The sequence below is a fragment of the Heterocephalus glaber genome, unplaced genomic scaffold (assembly GCF_053883595.1).
Source record: "Heterocephalus glaber isolate CG9 unplaced genomic scaffold, H.glaber_assembly_v1.0 deba00001118, whole genome shotgun sequence".
NCBI classification, from domain to species: Eukaryota; Metazoa; Chordata; class Mammalia; order Rodentia; family Bathyergidae; genus Heterocephalus; species Heterocephalus glaber.
The window spans coordinates 2,492,420-2,516,609 of NW_028258196.1; the positions used below are offsets into that span (position 1 = coordinate 2,492,420).

Below are 24,190 nucleotides of genomic sequence, written 5' to 3' on the forward strand. Positions count from 1 at the left end.
CTATATCAAATTGATGTGGCCTCAATCACAGATGAAGCAGGAAGATAAATGATGGTGTTATTTTGATGAATGACATATTTCAAAAAGCTTATGTGCACATAATTAGCAGGAGGCTACCTGAAAAGAAAACTGGGTTTGTGTGTGGGCAATGAGACCTCTCTGTAATACTGACCAATGCAGCTTCTGTCTGCCCTTCACATTACTGAGCAGAGCACTCTCCTTGACAGTCAGCACTTTATGCCTGCTTGCTCTATGGACAGCTTGGCATTTTTTTCTAATAGAAAGGCAATTTTTTTAAGAAAATAACAACAACCAAAAAAAGCACAAGGAAATGTTGGAAATGAAAAGAGCTGAAAGAGAAAAAGAATGTGAATATATATGCAAGTGAGGAAACATAAGAGGTATACAGGGATGATCAAAAACTATGAGGAATGTTTACATTTAAATATAAAAACTTATTCCAGTAAGACACACATTGCCAAGAACGATGGGATACATGTGTTTGAAATGAGAAGGAATATTTTGAGTATTCTGAGGAAAATTCATGGCAATGTGTCTTTTCTGTAATAAACTTTTTGTACTTAAACATTCACCAACCCCTCATTGATCAAATGTTTATGGCAATTCCTGTCAAATAAAAACAATACAGTGCTTCCTCATCCACCTTATCCACTGGATCTGGCACTATACTACTTCTGGCTCTTCCCCAAAATCAAAATGACTATGAAAGGTAAATGTTTTGAATCCACTCAGGATATTGAAGCAGCCACAACAGCACAACTAAGATATGCACAAAAGAGGACTTCCAAAATCGCTTCAGAAAGTAGCAAGAATGATGGGATAAGTGTGTTCAAAGCAAGGGGGAGCATTTCGAGGGAGGTTAATGGCAATGTGGATTTTACTGCAATAAAATTATTTAAATTTAATTATTCACTATAGTTTTTGATCACACCGGGTATGAGACAGAGAAGAGGACGCGGAGGAAAAGTATTGTAAGAGACTGACCAAGACCAAGCAAGAAAAGAGAAAATCATTCAAACACACCTTGAAATTGGTTAGTGCCCATGATGGAACCTCTGACCTCATAATTAAGAAAACTGACCCATTGAGCTATTTGAGCAAAATAGCATTACTGATGAGAGCTTAAAAAACTTAAACAAGATCAGAGAAACCTGTGCCACAGAGAATAAAGGATCCTTCACTGCCGTGTAATTCACTTGTTCCTGAACTATAAAAAAGTCATAATCACAGGTACTGAATTTTGCATTGTTTTACAGAAAGCTCTCCTCATCTGTGTCAGGAGTAAGGTTTTACAGATGATGGCTTTGACAACAAGAACAGTGTGTATTTTAGGTTACAAAGCACAAGAAAAGAGATAGAATCAAAAGAATTGAGCGTTTTAAACTTGATCAGTCTAAGTTCTCTGCGGTGATTCAGTTCAACCATGGACTATGCTTCTTGCTGGAAAATGGATACAGAGATGATTAAAGTCCAGTCCTTGCCTTCAAGGGGAAGCCCTGGGGAGAATTCATAAAAGACAAGTGGTTAAGTGCCTGTTTTAGTGACTTTCCTCATCACTTAGACATAATACCAGATACCTACAATTTAAAGAAAGAGAGGTTTATTTTGGCTCACAGTTTGTAGAGGTTTCAGTCCATAGTCAGCTGGCTCCGAGGCAGGGTAGCAGGGCAGAGGAGGCTTATCTACTGCATGGTGGTCAGAAAGAAGAGAGGGATCAAGGGAGCGAGGAGGGAGATAGAGCATTCCAGGCCACACTCCCAGTGACCACCTCCTTGGACTAGTCCACCAATGAGTATCTCACCTCCTTGATTCAACACCTCCCAAAGCCCCACCTATGAGGCTTTGGGGGGACATCTAGATGTAGACCATAACGGTACCCATGATCACAAAAAAAAAGAATGAAGGCATTAATGAAACAGGACTTTTACTACTAAAACCCAGGCATAGAACTCACCTCACTCCTAGGATTCAAAGTTAATGACCTACTGACACTACAGGCATCTCTACTGAAGCTCAGATGAAGAGCAGCTCTTCTTTTATTGAGTCTCAAACTTTGGATCCTGATCCTGAATGCCTGTTCTGCCTTCTGAGTCAACGTTCCCATGACTTAACAGCGTGAGTGACCTACCCAGAAGCATTCTTGGTAAAGGCTTTTGCTCCACCTACATGCTTACACACAGAATCAAAACAATGAAGTCAAACCCAGGTTTCCAGACTACAGTGTGCATCTCGGGTCCGGAGCATGACTGTCACATCTAACTACTGACTTACATGGAACATTTTCCAGATAGATTTCACCTCTGTGCTTTGACACTCCAACTGGTGAGACAAAATTAGTACAACATCCTATCCTACCTTGCAGACTCAGTATGAAGGAAAGGAGTAGGGATGAAGAGACCCCTTTCATAGGTCTTTAGAGGCAGTAGGAAAATGTTTGCTTTCTTTACTTATGATCAGCTCCATCCAAATGAGTCCAAGGAGAACTATGTTCCTCAAACCCTATCTTTACACCACTCAAACTCACACCTTTCCCCCTCTCGGGCCATTAGCCTTGATCATGGCCAATGGCAAACAAATCACTCACATGAGGGATTGCCTTCTCCTTTGGGAACCGTGATCAAGGAACAATATAAAGAGACCAGGTGCAGAAAGAATCGTGCAGTTGCTCCTGGAGCAATAAGCCAGGTCATGAGGGGCAAGCTGGCTGAGCAATCAGTGAAAGAAAGCAGCTGGTCATTCAGTCTTGCCTGTGTTGGAGTATTTGTTCTTCTGTTTTTGCTATACTGTTTTTTTTAATTGTTGGTAATAAATAAATAAATAAAAACAAGTGGCAGCACCACTGAGCTAAATCCCCAGCCCCAATAAATAAAATAGATATACAAACATTTACATAAACTTTGCCATCATTTAATAATGTTAAGTATATTCACATTATTGCACGGCAACAGATCTCCAGAACCTTTCGTCTGATTGCTTAATATTATTAAACAACAGCTCCGTATTTCCCACTTCCCTTAATCCCTGGCAAACACTCACTCTTGTTTGCCAAGGAGAGTGGTGTCTGACATTAATCTCCTTCACATCCTAATGATATCAACCTTAGTAACATCATGTCGCAAACAGGAACAAAATAGAAACGAAAAATATTAACTTTACAAATAAAAGATTCCTTGTTTATTGTTCCTTGAAGCCAGGTAACATCTCTTTCAGGTATACAACTATGTCTGATCAAACAACAGTATGGGATACAAAGGTCTATTTGGTCCAGAGTCATTGAATTTAGTATTTTACCCATGTTCCTGCCAGTGATCACTGGTGATACAAATCTGTGGTGACTTCACAGGTAGAAATGTGGTTTGAAAAGCAGCACTATCTTCAACACTTTCTCAACACTGGGACCAACTACCCAACACCCACAACTTAAAGGAGGAAAAGTTTGTTTTGGCTCACAGTTTCGGAGGAGTCAGTTCATAGTCAACTGGCTCCAAGGCAGGAAGGGCATGGCAGAAGGGCAGAGGAAAAGCTGCTCCTGTCATGGCAGACAGGAAGCACAGGAGGAGGAGCCAAGAAGGATGATAGAGTCTTTCACCTTATACCCCGACTCACCTCCCACCAGGCTCACTTCCTAACAGTATACTCAGTTTTTAAATTCATTAGAGGTTGAGTCCACTGAAGAGTACAGCACCCCCATGATCCAGTCGCCTTCCAAAAGCTCACCTCTGAGCATAGTCTCATCTAAACCGTAACAAGCACTGAAGGATGATGAGGATTTCCAGGGCCACTTGATGATTTCAGAAAATACAAATTCCTCAAACAGTCCCTCCACAGTAACAGGCTCATATATTCTTAGCACCTCAGGCTCCCCTGGATGGGCCAGGCCAAAAAGCCTAATGGGGGCTGCAAATCTCTGATAGAAAAGCCACTCTCACAGAAGGGCTCCATGTGTCCAAATGTCCACCCATCACACCACTGCTCCAGGCTGAGCCTACTTTACGTTCAGCTGGTAACAGCCCAGCTCAAATTACTAAAGCAATAATTCTGAAGAAAACAAGTAACTGTACTTAACCAATATGCTTCTGCTGAGAACCTTCTCAGAACAGGGACAACTCCTGAACCGCTCTAACTTCTGATAAATGAGTCATGTGCTACACCAAACCAGCCTTGTCCTGATCAGGGCAGGGTGTGAAATGTGGATTTAATTTCTATGTCTTAGTGCTGAAAGGCTCCACATGAACTCCCTCCTTTGGCTCTGAAGGTCCCTCAGGGCTCCATCCTGGGTCTCCAATCTTTGCTCTTTTACCAAGAGATACAAGGTGACAGTGACCTGCTGCATCTCCCAACTGAGTTTCATATGGTACTCTTCTTTTTTTTTTTTTTTTTTGGGTACCAGGGATTGAACTCAGGACCTTGTGCTTTTGAGGCAGGCGGCGGCACCACTGAGCTAAATTGCGACCTACATATGGTGCTCTTTAAGACATACGAGAGAGTCTAGACTAGATTATCTAGTTAACACATCAAGAGCACTCAGAAAGAAAAAGGAGATTCTACCAGATCCTAATGAGAGTAATTTTAAACTCTCTATTCTGTTGCAGCCCCTGTCAAAGTTCTGATGAATTACCCAGAAGTCCTCTGCCTCTGCCTTCACTCTCTGCCCCAACTGCCCTGCCCTCTCTCACCCAGACCTCTCCCAGGACTGCAGCCCTGTGAGGGCCCGGTGGCTTCCTGTGGACTCACTTGAACTCTTCCATACCCGAGACACAAACCCTAAGCCCCAGGGAGGCCGGGAACTGTGCTCTGCTCTGTGCGCTCACCCTCACTCCCATTCCCTCTAGCACACTTCCGCTTACTGCCACACCCCTGACACTGAGCCCAGCTCCGTGCTAAGTATTTACAGCTCTCCGAAAGACGCTCCTGCCATCCCTGCTGCGTCAGCCAGAAACCTGGGAGTCTCGTTTAACATGTCCCTCCCTCTCAAGAGTCAGTCAACCATCGAGACATTCTGAGTCTACCTCTTACAATCCCTGCAAATCCCTAAGCCAGTAAAGCATCTTTCCTGCTGTCCAGACCACACGGAGACCAGCTCCTCCCTGGTTTTCCAGCATCTGTTCTCCTTCACTCCATTCCTGTTCTTTAGGTAACATTCCTTACATGCCATCCTCCCACCAGAGAGATGTCTGAACCCTGAATAGCACTTTAGGAGGGTGCTGTTCTATGCCATGTCCAATTCCATGGAACCTGTGTGCTCTTCCATGGCATCCTACACAGCTCATGCATGAAATGCCAAACCCTGCACTTCCCCAGTAAGGTCGCTGTGGTCCACAGCGCTTGTCCACCAGCCCTTGAGGCACTTCCTGTTGGCTTCAGCATTACAGCCTTCTTTGAAGTTCTCAGCTACTCCTCCCTGCCTCCAGCCTTCACAATCTATTCCCTTTGCCTGAAACCCTCCCTCCTCACTACGCATCTCCACACATCTCAGTTCCCAGACATATTAATGACACGGGGAATCCTTCTGTGATCTCCATCAGGTCAAGACCTTGCCATAAGACCTCAGGCCACTTAATCTTCTCCTTGAGAGTACTTACCATAATTATCACTGAAAAACTGTTTACTGCCTAATGCCTGTTTCCTTCCTTCTAAAATGCACACATCATGAGGGCCATCACCACATCTGGGACCACGCCATGCTGGTTCTAGTAATGTATGGTTCTCCCCTCAGCTTCCATAACTTCAGTTAGTGTACAGTGTTTCCCTGAACCACGGCTCATATCAGTAACATCTCCGTCCTGTTGTGACAACCATGCATGTATCCTTATGTCATGGTTTTCACTTTTTTATATAATACAGTGTTTATATAAATATGTTACATGCTGAACTGTGAGCTCTAGACAGCCAGATGGAGCTTCTTAGAGTTAGGATGTTGAGAAATTAAGACTCATTGCCCTCAGTACCTCTCAGAAACCCCACTCAGACTTTATTCCATCATTCCCATTTTACAGGCAAGGAAACTAAGATACAGAAGAGCAAAATAATTTGCACAGGAAGTGGTGGAGCCAGGAATTAAGTCCTGACCCACAGAACCCAAAGCTCATGGTAAGATAGAGTGCATGAGCAATGACAAAGCCAGACTGACCCCATTTGTGACATGGAGGACAGAGCTAGGAAAGTTCCGTGTGAATGACCATGTAAACCTCCACTTCCTTTCTCTACGGTGATTGGTGGCACATCGATTCTGTAGCTCTACCAAAGCTCCCTGGCCCCTCTCTCAGTTTCTGTATTGGCCAACTGAGTGATAAGAAGAGCTTTGAAACCATCATACTGAAATATGCAGTAAAGAGCTGAATACCTGCAAGGTTATCCCTATAAGACTTCCTGACTACCTAACATCTCAGGACACTCTTATGTAAATTTCACTTGCCATTAAAACTACTAAAGCCTTCAATAGTATACAGACTTTGTACATGTAGGATTGCACAAAAATATTGCACTTAAGACTCCAAGTACAATTTTCCACACCTTACCATTTAAGTCCTTTAATTTCATGTGAGTTTGGTTCAGGGCAGCCAGGTATGCCCACTAATTCCCACCTGCCCTGGGTAGACAAGGACTTGTATTGGGACAAGAAAAGCACAGACCATGCTCCACTGCTAGGTGGAAAAAGCAATGTAAACCTTTGTGAGTTCACTCTAAGCAGCTGCAGTGGCCGCCTGAGCCCTGAGGACTGTTTTAGCCCCGTGCTAATGCACACTTCTGCAGTCTTCACTATAGACAGCAAAATAAAGCACTAAGAAGTATTTTCAGTTCAGTCTTCTACAGGGCCACAGTGCCTCTCACATATTAATTCTGATAGAAAACTTAACAACAAGATATGCCCAGACTAGATAGATGAATGTATTCTCTACCTACCACGTGTACCAAAATAAACAGACTTTCCAGTCACGCATAGTTTTATACGTTTATGAACTACACAAGTGTGCTACATTTATAGGAAAAAGTGAGGTTAAATAAACAGGGTAGGGCTGGGGATTCAGCTCAGAGGTGCTGCCGCCTCACAAGCACAAGGTCCCGAGTTCGATCCCCGGTACCTCCTCCCAAAAATAAATAAATAAACAAACAAACAGGGCATTTTCCAGGTTTCAGGATCTTGTCATCTTAAAAGGATCACATATGCAAATAACTTTAATATGAAGCAACATATTTTAATTAACCAATAACAGCCCATATTAAAAGGGTCATGTTAATGAAAAATATTCTTTACATCCTGCTCAAAGCTTGGTCCATGGATCAGGGCATCATCTGGGATCTCATTAAAATGCAGGGTCTCAGTCACCACCCAGCACCTTCTGAATCAGGATCTGCATTTCAAACAGATGCCCAGATGACTCAAATATTCAATAAAGCACTGCTTTACATTATTTGGTACTCAATCACTGCCTCACCAGTAACAAACTCAACAGAACTGCAGTGGCAAATTTTTAGAGAATAAATGCTTAAGATACTATTTTTAAAGTGAGTCTCTGAGGAATTTGTTTTAGGATTTAATGTACAAAAAGTGGCTCAAAAGCTCAGCAAAGTACATGGCCCTGCATTTTAATATCCTGTAAGTACTCAGACCCTTGCCTGAAATGCTAAAGGTTTTTAAAATATAGCTTTATTCATAAAAGTGAGAAGATTTTCATTTAAACCTTAATATGTATTAATTTGGCCTTGCAGGAGCCATAGAAATGGAAACTTTAATCCAGAATTTAAATTGATGATAAAAAAAAAAAACTTGTAGCTGGAATGTCACCAGAGGGGATGAAGGTAGGACTCTTCCCAACTTAAGAGCTGCTGAGTCATAGAATCATAAAATGTGAGCACAGAAAAGACCTTAGAGTTTATTCTCTTGGCTCTGCTTCATTCCCAAAGAAAAGCATTCTGCAGCACTTCATACCTAAAGTATCTTTTCCCAGTGAGCTCCAAATGATTCACATTTATCAGCCAACCAATCAACCAACATATAAGTATTGTTTAGTCTTCTAATACCTGCAAAATGCTGTGATACATTTGTTTATTTATAAAGCTCATAGTCTAGTAAAACGAAATAAAAGCTCATAGCACATAAAGTCAAATTAGTTATGTCCCATGTGAACCATAGTAAAGCTAAGCTTTAGTAGGAGAAAGAAAAGCTAAAGATGAGATGGTCATGGTTGGGGACAGACCAAGAAACATGGAGTACAAGAGTCTGGGTGCTTCAGCCAATGTCATGATATAAGTCTCTGGCTGAACTAGAGTCAGACGCTAGGCCTGAGAAACTCTGCCTGCTGTGCACACAGTCCTTCAGGAGTTTTGGCTGTTGGAGGCCAGGTTTTCAGGCAAATTCTGCTAGATGTCTATTACTACCTCCTTCTACAGCAACAGAACCCTGTCTATCCACATGTTGCCCAGATGGCCTGTTTTCCAGTCTTTTGTAAGGTGATATGGCTCTGTGACTAAGTCATTGCCAATAAAATGTAAGTGAAAGCACACGTGACTTCAGGGACCCCACCTTAAGAGAGTGGACATGCCTACTTCACATTCTCCTTCCCTTTCCCAACTGCACGCCAGAAGTCAACAGCACCCTGGTGAATGGCAGCACCACATGAGAAGGAACCTGCCCTTGAATGGACAATGGTGCAGAGCTACCTACCAAGCAGGAATGTTGAGCTCAGACTTCAACATGAAACAGAAACTTTCTCCAGGGGTCTCAAACCAACATAGTACATGAGCCATGTAATATGAGCGAAGTGAGGTTCCATGAAGAAGTATGAGAGGGTTAACAAGAAGCCTGGTGCTTTCCTATTTTAATAGAAGTATCACCATGTATTGTCTCCTGGACCTCCCTCAGTGCTTTGAACATGTGAGTAGAAATAGAGACAGGCACTTTATTGGACACTTAAGTGCCAGACGATTCATTAAGAAACTTACACACACATTAGATTATTTTAGCCTCACAACAACTCTATGGAGTACTGTCTTTAATTTACAAATGAGGAAAAGCTGAGACCTAGGGAGATGAATTAATTAAGTCATATAACTAGTTAGTACTGAGTAGGACTCAAACTTAGGTCTGATGACTCTAGTGTTCATGCTCTTTTCTAAAATGCTATATTCCGTGTGTGTGTGTGTGTGTGTGTGTGTGTGTGTGTATTTTGCTGAACAGGGATCGGTAAAATAAGTGTGGCACCTAGATGTAGAGAGCAGAACACAGGCCAGGAAACAAGGGATTCTCATGGGTTCTAACTCTGGCAAGTATTTAGCTTCTCGGGGCATAAGTGTATTACCAAGAACACTTCTCTGGCATAAAATGTATCACCAAATCAGAGACTCTTAAAAGACACAGTTCTAACAGTCTGCAGCAAAGGTACCAAGACCCAGCAATCACTTACTCACTGCCATCTATACGATCACTCTCTTACTCTCAAATCAACCAGAGGGAAGAGCTTATTAGAGGAATAAGAATCACTCTGCACTGAAGGAACAGCAAATTACAAAAGCTCAGTCACACAACATAAAACAACTATAGTGCACGCAGACAAAGGCAGGGAGTGCCAGAGTGTCATCGCTAACTACCCATTTTCCTGTTCAAATCTACTTCTTTATTTTTCTCCAGTAAAGGAAGAGAGAATGAAAAGGTAGGAAAGTCAGCTCCTTTCTGTTAGTTTCTCACTGCAGCCCTGCTGGTAAAGCAATTAAATCAAAGCAGTAAGCACATGAGTGCTATGTTATAGGCTACAGGAAAGAAAGAGAGGACTTGGGGCAAACTTTAGGGACTGTCCCAAAGAATTCATGAAAGAGGTTTCCAGTTCCCGTCTCAGGAGTCTTTCAATGCTGGGTAATGTGATGGATAAAGGTAGAGTACACACTCATCTTACCTAAGCCATTTCACGCATGTGCAGAACATAAAACCCTAGACACTGAACTACATGTGAGCGTTTGGGATTTCAGAACAGACTGGTAAGCTCTCCTGTGTCTGCAGCTCCCAATCTCAAGGAGAAGGGCCAGTAAGGGATGAGAGAATCCCAAGACAGTTCGGTGAGCCCACTCAAAGCCAAGCATCTTCAGGGGCAGAAGAAGGCTGCAGGTGTCATTTAAATGGCCCTTTCTGTGGTTTCATGTTTCCTGGGGTGCACAGAACTCCGAGGGGCCAAGCTCCTCATGGATCTGCTGAGTGTCAGATGCTAAACCGCTCTGCCAAACACTCTGTCCAACCCGAGACAGAGCTACCACTGTAGAAAGAGGAGGGGGCCAAGATTTCAAAGGAGCCCTGGCAAAGATGCTAACTATCATCTTGAGGTGAGCTCTAATTTTAAAATCAACATTTACTTATAACCTTTCACATTAAGTATACGTTCCCATAATCGAGGGACTGTCCATTCAAAACATCTCTTTGGCTGCTGCCCATGAACAGGATTCCAAATGGATGACTGGAAATGGCTCAACTAATCATTTCAAAAGCACCCTGTAATCGTCACTCACCAAACATATGCCACTGGAAACCCACTGAAGCAATAACTCTCTTTGCTTTGGGCATTTATGGCGAATTAATGATCAGTCGGAGTCTCTGGACTTTGACCAGAGCCAGGGATTATTAATGCACAGGAAAAATGTTACACTGTGGTCTGTTTTTCCAAAGTAGCATCCTTGAATGTGTGCAGAATATAAATCCACAACACTGCACTGTATGTGAGCTCCTCAGTATTTCTGAGCAGACTGCAACTCAACATCTCAAGCATTTGGAAAGAAAGCACAGGAGCTGTCAGGAGGATGTCTACAGTTCTGAGCCATGTCATCAACACGAGGAAAAGGCTTTCCAAGTCTCATATTAAGTCCACCGGAGTATAGCGTACTTTAATCAAAACTGGATTTCTTTTTGAATCTTAGTAATAATATGATCACAACTTAATCTTTACTTCCACTTGTCTTAGGCTGTAGTTTATTTGCTCTTCATTGGTCTGCCTTCATAGACAGGATCAACTAATTCCTCTCTAGAGTCTCCTGAACAGGGCAGTAAAACCAGCAGTAATGAGTCAGCTTTGCTGTTGCTTCCTCATAACTCTGTCAGAAGTGAGGAATGGCTTATTCTCGGCTTTGTCCCCACCCACCCCACTTTACTCATTTTTCTCTTTATTTTAACTCCATGGAACTTGTGGAAAGCAACCTGGTCTTAATTTTAACAGATGACCTGACAGCCATCAGCAAAGACTGATGAAGGCCGGTGGGAGGGCCTGAAACTCTCTTCACCCTGTATTAATTGGTGGTCCCTCAAGACTGGCTTGATCATAGACACTGCAGCATTTGTGACTCTTGCATGCAGATATCACTGAGAAGCAATAACCAGACACCTTGCACTGTGACACTGACCTTTTAGAGAATCCCAACAGAACCGAGCCCACTGGGTCTCTGTCAAGATATGTAAAATAGGGCCGGGGATTTAGCTCAGTGGTTCCACCACCTGCCTCACAAGCGCAAGGACCAGAGTTCTATCCCCGGTACCAAAAAAAAAAAAAAAAAAGATAGGTAAAATTAAAGTAACCACAAGGAGCGTATCTTAATCAGAGCACCATCTACAAAATACCTCTGGCAGAAAAAAGAAAGCCATTGCTTAAACCTCAAAAGCAATTAAAAGCAGAGGGAAAGCTGTCTCTGGGGTGGGTGGGCTAGCACGGGGCTTTTCACAGTCTGTACAGCAAATGCACACAGGGAGGATGGTCTCAGAGTCCCAGGTTCTCAAACTGCTGCTGTATGCTCCTCTAACAATGAATAAGAAATAACGAACGAGGCTTCTGTCAGCTCTATTCCGCGGTCTCTCACCTCTCTGGGTCTTGCATCCCTGGCCTTCCTGGCCTCTCAAGCTAAGAGTGATAGGGCTCAGCCTGCACCAAGAGCCCCTCCATACAGTTTGGGGAGGCTTAAAATGAAGTCGCTTCCCAGAGTACACATTGCACTCCATCCCGTGATGAGCCAGCCAGGACATGCACCGTTGTTTCAAGCCTTTCCCTGGAGCCCTGTGTTGGCTCCACCCAGAGGATCCAGGTTCTCCGGAATCGTACAATCCCTGACCTCAGTTCACTGGTCAGGCCCGGAAATCAACCTGGTTTGTGCCAGTCCCTCCTCTAGGGCGTGGCCACGGAACTCCACCCACCAGAATCCTAATCCCATACCTCCATGGCCCTCACTGGGTGCCTAGCGCTGATCATGAAAAGTTTGCTCCCTGATAGACATGCCTGGTTCCCTGCCATCCCTTCCCAAGCCAGGGTCCAGTCAGTCACTGCCCTTGTAAGAGGATGCTTCTGAGAGCTGTAGGAGAAACCAAGTCAGTGGGACCTGGTAGCCCCTGAATGGAGAGCTGGTGAGGTAAAAAATGCCAGCCTCACCTTCGGCTGCAGTCTGGTGAGGCTTTTCCCAGGGAGGGAGACTGCACAGACGCAGCTCTGCACCAGTAGCTTCACCCTGCACTCAACCAAGTGACCCCTAGGGCTGCCTGCCAAGGACACTGGCCCCACAGCCTCTGTCCCGGACAGACAGAGGCAAGCCAGGGGCACGTGAGAGCCAGGATTCAGCTCATGCTGGGCCTTCTGCCTATGTGATCCCCTTACTGCCCATGCAAGTCCAGTGGGGTAAGATTAGCCCTATTTTATAAAAGAAATTATTTTTTAAATTCTAGGGCCCAGAAAGGTTAACCGATTCAAAATCAATCACTTAACATGTGGAAAGCTGAGAATGGAACCCAGAACTGTGAGCATCCACACACGGGCTCTCTCCACTGGCTACAGCACTTTCCTCAGAGCAGCTAACAGAAGGGACGGGAAAGTTAAGCAGATGTCAGTGGCACACAGGAGCCATGGAGAGGAAGGGGGCCTTCGGAACTGGGTGATGTAAGAATGGAGATCAGACAGCGGCAAGGACGTCATGGAAGGAAGCCACGTGCCAGGATTATGCTAAGTGGTTTAGCTGTGTCACTCCTAGTCCTTTACAGAAGCCCCAGAGACAGACCCATTTTATGATAAACACAAGCTAACCACAGACAGCTTACATCATCTGCCTAAACTCACACACCTAGAAGGAGTGGAGTCTGGGCTTGCATGCCAGCAACCCAGAGCCAGGATCTGCAGACTCAGCCCTTCCTGGGAGGCACCAAAGACCTTGGCATGGAGTTTTGGTGGGGTGGTGAGGTCTTACTGATTTGCAGCTTGGCTATGGAAGGAGAGAGAGAGAGAAAGGAGGATCTCAGGGGCTGTGGTAGTTCCCTCAACTGCTTTAACAGAGTACTGCAGATTGGACAGTTTAAGATAACAGAAATTTATTCCCACAGCTCTGAAAATCAGAAAGCGAGCAGAGTATTGGCAGGCCTGAGCTCCCATCGGAGCCTCCAGTGGAAGATCCTGCCCCAGGCAAACCTTGGCTATGGCGGCTACCCTCCAGTCTTTGCTTCAGTCTTCACGTGGTATCTTCACATGTCCAAATGTCCCTTTTGAGGGACATCAGTCATACTGGGTTAGGACCCATGCAAATGAATTCATCGTACCTGGATTACATCTAAAAAGACACTATTACCAAGCACAGGCACAAGCAAATGTTACCAAAGCACTGAGATTTAGGAATGCAACCCATAACTGGCACCATGGGTTCTAGAGAGAGGATTTTTAAAGACAAAGAGGGGAAAGATGATTAACATACTCTTGACATAATATTTCATTAAAGATCATCATAATTCTTTCCAAGTAAGCAGAAAATCTGATTATCCCAAGGAGGGCTGCCCGGCCAGCCACATCATTTTTAGTACTTAATGAGTTAGAGAAGGACACAGCCTCATGGCTTTTGCCAGGAACATTCTGGTACTCTCATCTATGACAACTTCCTAGCTCATGTCTGCCCTGATCAATAAGAAGGCAAAATCGATCCCCAAGTCAAGCCGCATAGTTAACTCTCAATCACACAGCATGATAGGAGTGAGCAGTGGTGCAAACACCAAAACTAACACACAGAAACTTTCCACTTGGCTGCAATTTGGTCTGGTTTCTTTATTGTTAGTTTTCTCGGACAATTTTTAAAAAATCAGTTTGCAATCTTTTCTTTTATACCAAGTGGAAGTAGTGTGAAAGGAGCAACCTGGAAATAATCATATTGGCCAAAAGAAGTCGACTTGGAAGTCAATAGTTGGTACTGCTTGCTAATCCATATACTTTTAACCAACAATTAACTGTGCTTAGAAATAGGAATAATAGGCAGATCCTACACCCAAGATATTGGCATTAGAATTTTGCCCTAAATAATTCCAACACAAAATTACTTATTATATAAAGATATTGCCACTTTAAATATTTATGTATTCATTAACATTTCCCAAAATGTTTAATTACTACTTACTCCTTCCTAACTACTTTCACATAGTATCCTAAGGCTGGAAATTTAACCAAACTCTAAGTAAAAACAACTATAAAGACTGAGCACGTAGTACTTGTTAACAGTTTCGAAGGCAGCAAGACTCCCCTGATTCTCACTGTCTTTATCCTTTACATTTCAATCACTGTAGTTCCCACAGGATGGGAAGCAAAGAATAACTCAGTTAAAGAAGACAAAAACATGATCAAGGACCAAGGGTGTTCTTAAAACAGACACACAGCTCCTCATACAAATGGATGTTATTCTAGTTCAATAAGCAAGTCAATGGCCATCATTTAGTAGAATAATATAGGTATCAGTCAAAACTTTTGGAAAAACTCCCTTCCTACAATTACTACCAGAGCAGTCACTAGAATTCATAAGAACTCATAAGAATTTACCAAAATCATTTCAAATGCCTGCTATGTATGTGATATTGCACTAGGTGTCATTGATTTTTTTTAAAGACTCAAGAGTAATTCAGAGCAAAATCAGGGCAATCTGACATTGTTGATCAAGCAGAATAATGCTACTTGAGAGAAATGAAAAAATAGTTCCACAAAAGGTATGTTGCCAGCCAGAACACAGTTCACCCCATCAAATGGAGCCCCTCCCTGGTTTCAGAATTCCTTCCGAGTAAGACTAGCTGATGGTGGACACTGTGGGTTGGATTCCTAGCAAACAAAGCCATCAATTGAGGAGAATCCATCTGCACGCACAGCTTACTGTGTGGTTGCAGGCTTTCGGCTCCCCCAAACCTCAAGCCTCCGGGAGATACCTCCAGGCAGACACAGAGGGTTTGCCCACTAAGTGTCAGCAATTATTATCTTCCTCAAAGACGCATTTTTTTCTTTCCCAATTTCCTTTGAAAGATCAAAACAGTGAGTTGTGGGTTCTATACACCACCACAATACACAGCACACTGTCCTTACACCTGCATTATTCCTCAGAAGGAGCCTGTTTCCTTGCCTAATTTACTTTTTATAAAGATTTATTTTATTATTGACATAATAACAATTGAACATATTTGTGGCATCTAATGTGATGTTTAAATACATGAATACATTTTTTTCTTGAATCCATGATCACACTGAGATATATCCCTATCACTTTTTTCTGGTAATAAAATCTAGGGATTGTCTGGCTGAGACAGAGGAGACTGGGGAATGGGGTCTCCTTTTGGGATAATCAGTGTGTCTTGGAAATGATGGAAGTGATGGTAACAAAACATTGTGAATGTATTAAATGCTACGGAATTGTACACTTTAAAATGGTTCATGGCTAATTTTATGTCATGTGAATATTACCTCAATTTTTAAACAAGTTAAGGTGAGAGAGAGAGAGAGAAAATAGGGAGATGTAGGAACCATGAAGGCTTTAAAGATTTAAGAGAAATATTTTTAAAACCATAGGAAACCACAAAGGAAATTCAGTCTGGCCACTATTTCATGAGAAAAATTTGAAGGAACTATACTACATGCTTTTTCCAAATTTCGTATTTCATGGAGGTCACTTATTATAAAATTTACCATTGGCATGAAATCCATATTATATTAACATTAAATTTGTCACTGGCATTAAAATTATACATTAATTTCAAGATGTATCCATGATTTTAGAAAAATATGAAAATCATTTGCATTAAAATCAAAGGAAAGGGCCGGGGATTCAGCTCAGTGGTTTCACCGCCTGCTGCGCAAGCGCAAGGGCCCAAGTTCGATCCCCGGTACCAAAAAAAAAAATCAAAGGAAAGCCCTACCCCAAATAAGCCTAAATATGGTTATCTACTCACATAAATAGAAGCATTTTACTTGACTAATCTATGATATAACTTACAATGTGTTAATACAAAATGGGAAGAATATAACGTCAACTAGGACAAATATGAATAGAAAAAAGACTGAAAAATAACAGGCCGTGTGCTTCCTCTGAGCAAAGAGGCTGAGAGTGAGCTTTACTACCTTCTTCAAGTACTTCTGGACTGCAGCAGGATGGGGCTACCTCTCCTTTCACCTACATGATGTGTCTTCCAGGACAGGAAGAGGGTCTTCTAGCCTCAAGCATCCAGGTTATGCCATAGAGAAGTGTATTTGTCTAGCTAGATGCTTTACTTTGAAAGCTTCATTAGTTTAATAGAACTCTGCTGAGGATCTGTTGCCTGGGAAGTCTTGTCCTACACTCCAAAGAGATGACTGTGAATAAGCAAAATCTCGGCTTTTGTGAAGAAAGGAACCTGCTCAACCAAGAAATGCAAACTAGAACTTAGTAGTTGGTTCACAAGACCACAGGTTGAAGTTGGGAGGGGGATATAAAAGAAGAGAGAAGTTCAAGAAAGGGGGGCTTTGAGCATTCCTGAGGACAGTCAGCTCAAGCTGAAAAACAACCTAAGGGGTGTGGGAGCAAAATATCTTCACCAGTTTCTGACCACTGAGTAACTCCGTGGTCAGCTCTAAATCCAGGCTCTTCCAAGTGGTGGACAGAGCCAGAGGCCAAGCCCGCTGTTCTCGGGCACCATGCCAGGATTATATGTTTTATTCTTTTTTCTTCTTCGAGTATTTTTTTCTTTCCTGCCTCATAATCAGAGTAAACAAATAAAAATGGAGGAGACTGACTAATACCAATCCCTGCCCCACACCTTTTAGCCAACCAACCACGTGCTTTTCGAAGGAGACAAGTCACCATCTATACACATAATCATCTTATAAAAACATTTCAAAAGATCCCAAGGGAGTTTTTTTGTTGAAGAGAAAGAATGGAAGGGAAAAAATGGAAACAACGCTTTTGTAAACGGGGAGGGGATAAAGATTGAGGGCAGGGGAGAGGAATGAGAACAAAAGAATTAAGATCTACTATGCACAGGTAAAATACCCTATGACGAGTTGCACTGTCATTGCATTAGTACTTTCAAACATGTAATAATAAAACAAATAAAATAAAATAAATTTTTTTAAATCCCAGAGGAAGCTGAAACCTCAAGAAAAAGAAAAAGGTTAGGTGAAAGAGAGTATCACATTTTTCTTTGGACAGCACTGCCTTTTTCTGAATCTTAATGAGTGGTAGACCATCAAAACATCATTTTTATGGGCTGAGTGGTTTTTCTTTTCGGGATAATAATGTATGTGATAGAGGTGCTAAAAGACTGAGAGGAAGCAAGAATAGGAAGCAGAGACTGAAAAAAAAGACCTTGTAAAAGCTGTTAGTTCTTTTTATTATTCACACCCTTGAAAATGGCTGCCTGCAAGTTGATTTATAAAAGTCAGTTTTTCACATTGGGAAATTATGGGTGGATTTCCAATTAAAACACACACACACACACACACACACTTTGATTTGCACTAAAGGAAGCATTACATATTGGCTATTACTCACTGACTAGAGTAAGTGCCAATAGAGATGTGCCAAAGCCTTGAAAGAGGATCCTCTTTGCTTCTCAGGATACCACATCACCAAGCTGTCGTGATTAGAGTGCATCATATTTGCCTTGCTCAGCTGAAACTAAGACATTTTGCTAGCCTTAATGATGCCTATCTGACAGCCAATTCATTTGGGAATGAGCCTAATGATTTGTTATCAAGGGACACAGAAGTGCATTTCATAGAACTAAGAGACAGTGACAAGTAATGTTGAGCAATCTTCCCTTCTTTCCACAGATAGCGCCCAAAGCTTCACAAGGAAAGTGCTCCAACTCTTGGGTTTGAAATGAAATAGCTAAAATAAAGTTATCAATTCTTACATCTTTAAGAGGTTTCTAAAGATTACAGCCCAAAGATCCCCTACTTATCAGTCTAGGATCTACCTAAAGACACCAAAGACTGCCTGGAAGATAAACAAGCCAGTTGTAACATGTTTCTTTTCCCAAGTACTGACACTTCCACCTGTGTCCATCCATGCCTGTGTGCAGCATATATTCATCCTTTATTCTACCATCATCAACAACCACTTACTGAGCCCCTAATATGTGCTACCTGCTATGGCAGGTCAGGAAAAATAAAGATGAATAAGGCCTGAATACGACCTTGAAGCAGCTCACAATCTTACAAGGAGACATATTAACAAATACAACACAGTCAGCAAGTAATCAATTAATAATAATTCCCACAGATTAGATGACATTTGCATCAGGTGTAGAAGAATGAGTAGGCATTCCCCAGACAGACAAGAGAGAAGTGGGAAGTGAAAATCCAAACAGAGAGACCTGAATATGTAAAGTCTTTGAAACATGAACAAACACCACATGCTTGGATGGAGAAGAGCTCAGACTGGTAGGGTTACAAAGTTACACAGGTAACAAGAGAGACAGCAGGAGGTAAGAGAGAAGGTAGGGATAGAAAGCAGACAGGATAGAAGGTACAGGAAGGTAGATATGAGGCTTAAAAATGCACAGTTTCAAAGCCATGCAAAGAAACTCATTTGGTCCTATAAGTAAATGAGGTGGCCAACACAAAAAACACATTGGTTTTCACTTCAAAGAGCTATCCATGCTGAGGGCCAGGGATTTAGCTCAGTGGTTTCGCCACCTGCTGCACAAGCGCAAGGACGGGAGTTCGATCCCCGGTACCAAAAAAAAAGGGCCAGGCTGACTTAACCGATTAGTCTCCCGAAATGCAGCATGACACCTTCTCACACTGGCAATACTGGTTCGGTGAAGTTGTTGCTGGCTGGTAGATGTAATCATGTCTGTGTTTCAGAAAGGTATCTCTGAGGTCAGTGTGGAGAGTGGAAAGAAAGTGGAAGAGACTACAAGAAAGGAGCTCTATAAAGATGTTCGTGCAATAGTCTGTGCAGGATGATGCGAGCCTAGGGCAAAAAGGAGAGCAAAGAGGCATGAGTCCAACAGTCACCTAAGAGACACAGGAGTGGGGCCTTGCTACTGATAGGATGTGGGAGCACAGTGAGATCAAGAGGAATCAGAGGTGATGCCAGGTTTCTAATTTAGACAGTGAATGCTGGGTGTTCTTATCGGCTCCAGAGGAGGAAGAAGATGAAAGGATCTAGATCACAGGCGATCTGTGAGTCAAAAAGGAACATAGGTCCAGATCCACTAGAGAGGAGCACCAAAAAAAATGTAAGGGGTTCCTAGGTGCTGACCTCAGATCAGTCCACAGTCCCTTTATACACAGATGAGAAACTCTTCATCGCTCTAAGTGATTAAGAGCTACTCAAGACCATAGCAGTTAGGAGCAAAGCCAGAGCTGCAAGAAGTTTCCTCCAAGGGTTCCTAACACTATATTACAACGATTCTTTCTAGAAATTAGAACAAGCTGGGTGTCTTACTTACTTTTTCATTGCTGGGACAATATACTCAATACCCACAAGTTAAAGAAGGAAAAGTTTATTTCAGCTCCCAGTTTGTAGAGGTTTCAGTCTACAATTGGCTGGCTCCAAGGCACAGTGTCATGGCAGAGGGCATCAAAGAGGAGAAACAGGGCCGGAGATTTAGCTCAGTGGTGCTGCCACCTGCCTTGCAAGCCCAAGGTCCCGAGTTCGATCCCCAGTACCAAAAAAAAAAAGAGGAGAAACAGTCCATGGCTAGGCAGGCAGGAAGGGAGCAGCAGCGAGCCTCCCTTTTCTTTTTATCCCTTCCAGCCTATTGGTTGATGTCACCCCTACCCAGAGTGGGGCTTCCCATTATCCACACCCAGAGCTATGCTAAACCAATCAGTGGGCTAATCTAGTACCACACACCCTTAATACCAGAATCATACACCTATGATCCAGCACCTCCCAAAAGCCCCACCTATGAGCACAAGAAGCTCTCAGGGGACATCTAGATATAAGCCATAACACTAGCTATGGTGGCACATGCCTATATGATCCCAAAACTCAGGAGGCTGAGGCAGGAGGATCACAAGTTCTAGGCCAGCTTGGACTGCACACAGAGTTTGGCTTAAGTTGCATAGCAAAATTTTTTAAATATTCAAAAAAAGATAGAAACTAGAACAGTGAACATTTTCAACTTTCTGAATGTAGTAAAACAAAGGAGATAAGTACATAAATTAAGAGAAAGTAGCAGTGAAGCCTTTCAGTACTTGGAACATGTCGCTTCTGGCAATTTACTTTATAACCTAGTATAGGTAAATATGCTCTTATGCCAACAAACATGGATGGAAAGACCATACTAGCCTTGAGGCCATGTTTTACAGTGTGATAAACATTTCTGAATAAATTAAAGGCAAGTGCAGACCCCAAAGTTAAGTAAAAAATAATAGTAATAATAATAAGGAACTTACTTTTGTAATGTCCAGCCTCTGAGTGCCCCCCGGGCGCCGCACCCCTGATGCTGCACTGGTACTGAGCTCACCCAGGCCAGGACAATGGTGAAGTATTTCCTTGGCCAGAGCTTGCTCCAAAGTTCTTGGAACCAAGTGTTCACTGCCTTTTGGCAGCAGTACCCAAATCCCTACAGCAAACATCTCTTGACTGAAGACACAGTCCACCTAGAGGTGACCCCTGACCAGAAGCTCCTGTCTCAGAGACTCCTGACCAAGACCAAAAGGACGCCCCACTGGGCAGAGTGACCGTTTCCTGTCAATGCTGCTCACTCAGTGTGCATCCTGAGGACTCTATAGTGGACCCACAGAATCAGACCATGACCACCCTCACCTGGAGGCAGAGGAAAAATGTGTTTACCATGTGAAGTCTGACACCAGTGGCTGGACCAAAATCTGCCTGGATCTCCTCTAGCTTATTTGGCATCTCCAGAGCTGTCCCGGAATTTGGCCTCACCCAGTTCAAAAGTAATGGGACCAAGAGCATGAAGGTTTTGAACACATCTTGGCCAAGCTGCGAGGTGAGGCCCCTTCTAAAACACTTGAGACAGCCAAGGAAGCCAAAGAGAAGGCAAAGGAGACAGCGCTGGCAGCTACAGAGAAGCCCAAGGACCTTGCCAACAAGGCTACCACCAAGCAGCAGCAGCAACAGCAGCTGTTCATGTAGCTGGTGTGCACCCCTGCCAGCAGGACCACCACAGGTCACCAGCCAGCATGGCGCTGCTTCTGCTGCCCTCTTCCCATTGTACTTTATTATTAAAAATCAACTTCCAGCCCTCTGTGCTGTCTGGGTGGTGGGTTGGACAGGTAGCCCATCAGCATCTGCAGGCCACTACAGTATCCACATCTGAGCCCATCCTGCTTATGCCCCCATTGGGCAGCTGATGAGAGATGCAGAGAGGTGCAGAGATTTGCCCAAGGTCACAAGCAGAATGCAGGTCAAGTGGCAGTAAATGACAGCCCGTATGCTTCACAAGGGCAGGGCTCTTTGTTTTATTCTCTACGACCCAAGTACCTGGAACAATACCTAGCACATAACAGGTACTCAATAAATATCTGTTGAATTCAATCCACCCCTCATCAAAAAAGGCAAGAAGTTGTTGCTGATTCATCACAACACAATTCTGACTTTTTTTTTTTTTTTTTGGTACCAGGGATGGAACTTGGGACCTTGCGCTTGTGAGGCAGGCACCAGAACCACTGAGCTAAATCCCCAGCCCAATTCTGATGTTTTTACAATAAAATTTTTGATCTCCTAAAGAGGAGGCACTCACATTTACTAAATTGGTTTCACTCATCCAAAAATCAATATATGGCACCCTTAATAAATTGAATTTAGGCCTTCAAAATGTAACTAATGAGTCACTGGAGGCACAGCAAATACTGAACAGAATAAATTCATGTTTCTTTATTATCTGCTGAAAATGTCCAAGATTGAATGGCAATGGCCAGTCCTTTCCTGCCAGCCAGATCTTCTAACTTTTGCCAGACTGGCTTCCAGCTGCATTTTAGGCTGACCTCAACTCCCTCATGGAGCCTGCAGCTTTTCTTTAACCCAAACACCCCAGTGAGGAATGAATGCAAAAGCAAGAGAAGGACAGACTGCTTCAACATTTAACTTTATCTTCCATGCATCATACACTAATAAAGTAGTCAACAGCATTTGTCAGTTTCTCACATATAAAAGACAGGGAGCAGTTTTCATTTTCAGAGGAGAGAGGTAATGTTATGGCTTGTGTCTTAGGGGGCCCTTTTTCAGAGATGGCTGAATGTCGCATGTGTGATTGATTTGTGGTGCAAAGCTAGGCCCAAGGGCAGTAGGATTAAGCAGTCTGGATAAGATGAAAGGGGTAGAAAGATGCTGTTAAGGTCCTTTGTTGGTTTTGCTGTCTGTTGTCCACCATGAATCACTGCCCCTCTGCCATGTGCCACTGTGCCTCTGAGCCAGCCGATTATGGATTCTACAAACTGTGAGCTAAATAAACCTTTCCTCCCTTAACTTTGGCCGTGGGATATTGTCTCAGCAATGAGAGAAAAGTAAGACAGGTAACGATGGTAATATAAATCATGATTAATTTTTTAGCTACTTTAAATTATCTAAGAAAAATCAGAAACAGGGTACTCTTTACACTATTCAAACAGCTGATGTCCGGGGAGCTCAGCTGTGCCATGAGGAAGACCTACAAGAATCTTAAGCGGAGTGAAGGACACAGACCCTCCTTTCCCAGACTGTGCCAAAGTGCATGCATGGGTGCTTTCTCAAATGTCATCGGACCTGGACAATCATGCCTGCCCTTCAACTCAGTCAGGTTCCCCTGTTATCTTCTATTGTCCCCCCAGTACATTCCCTATGATTACACCAACTTTTGTACCATAATTACTTCCTTTGGGGGTATTATCTCGTGTGTGTGTGTGTGTGTGTGTGTGTGCGCGCGCGCGCGCGCGCGCATGTGTTTTGCTGAGGGTTGAACCAGGGCCTCACACATGCTAGGCAAGCATACCAGAACTGATCCGAAACCTCAGCCTTGGGTATTATCTCTTAGTTTGCCTATCTCCCCATCAGACTGTAAGCTTCAAAAACCACACTTTCTCTGGTTATCACTGTAATCCCAAGGCCTTCCAAGTGCCTCACATGTTGTTAGATGCCTAGCAAATATTTGTTCAATGAAGGAACTGGTGTGAATGGATCTATGGAATGGAATGGTTGGCAGAATCAGCTTTTTTTCTTGTTATCTTTTAAAAAGTAAATAATAGTATGAGGTGAAGGACTGGAGTTTGAGTGGAGAAAGTGCAGGTGCCTGGTTAATTGTAAGCTACTAGTGCTCCTTTCCTTTTTCCTGTTTTCCCAGGGTTTAGTTGACTGCAGCGACACCTGCTGCTAAACTGAAGGAAGTTCCATCTTTTCATTTGCTCACTGTAGGTGGTACCTGAGACAAAGACCCCAGATGTCACCCTAATCGTCAACCATGATTCTATAGTTATGTCTATTTTATAGAAAGAGGCCCTCACTGTTCATTTCATTAACATATCTCGCAACAAATTAGGGACAGACATTAAATAACACCTCTTGCCTGCAGCATCCATCCGCAGAGCCTGCTGGAATGAGGATTGGCTATGACAGTTACATAAACTTGCCTCCTTGGATAACACATTGCTAATGCAGCTCCCTTTTATCTGCATACCACCCTGACACCTATATTTAGCTTTGTGAAATTCCCACCTCTTTGAGAGTTTGCCCCATAAAAATGTGGCAAATCCAAACTAAACAAAAGGTGAGAAGAAAAAAAATTTTAAAGAACAGGAAACCTAGAACAGAACAAGGAAACATCCTTGGGCTATTTTGTAAACATAATACAGCACTGTTATTTTCTAACTGTTGTTCACTTGAGACGCTATGGTGCCTGGGGGTGTGGCTTCTGCATAAGGCCTTAGTTTCTATCCCCAGAACTGCGGGAAAAAAATTTTAAGTAAATAAAATGTTTTAAAAAGAAATCACTCTG

At 43.0% G+C, this 24,190-nt stretch overlaps 1 protein-coding gene and 1 pseudogene across 4 annotated transcripts in view; one reads left to right on the top strand and one right to left on the bottom strand.

Annotated features, from left to right (window-relative positions):
- Positions 1-24,190, bottom strand: part of Armh4 (armadillo like helical domain containing 4) — a 186,041-nt gene that overhangs the window by 64,890 nt on the left and 96,961 nt on the right. The window lies entirely within an intron of this gene.
- LOC101702764 (PRELI domain-containing protein 1, mitochondrial pseudogene) lies at positions 20,736-21,357 on the top strand (annotated as a pseudogene).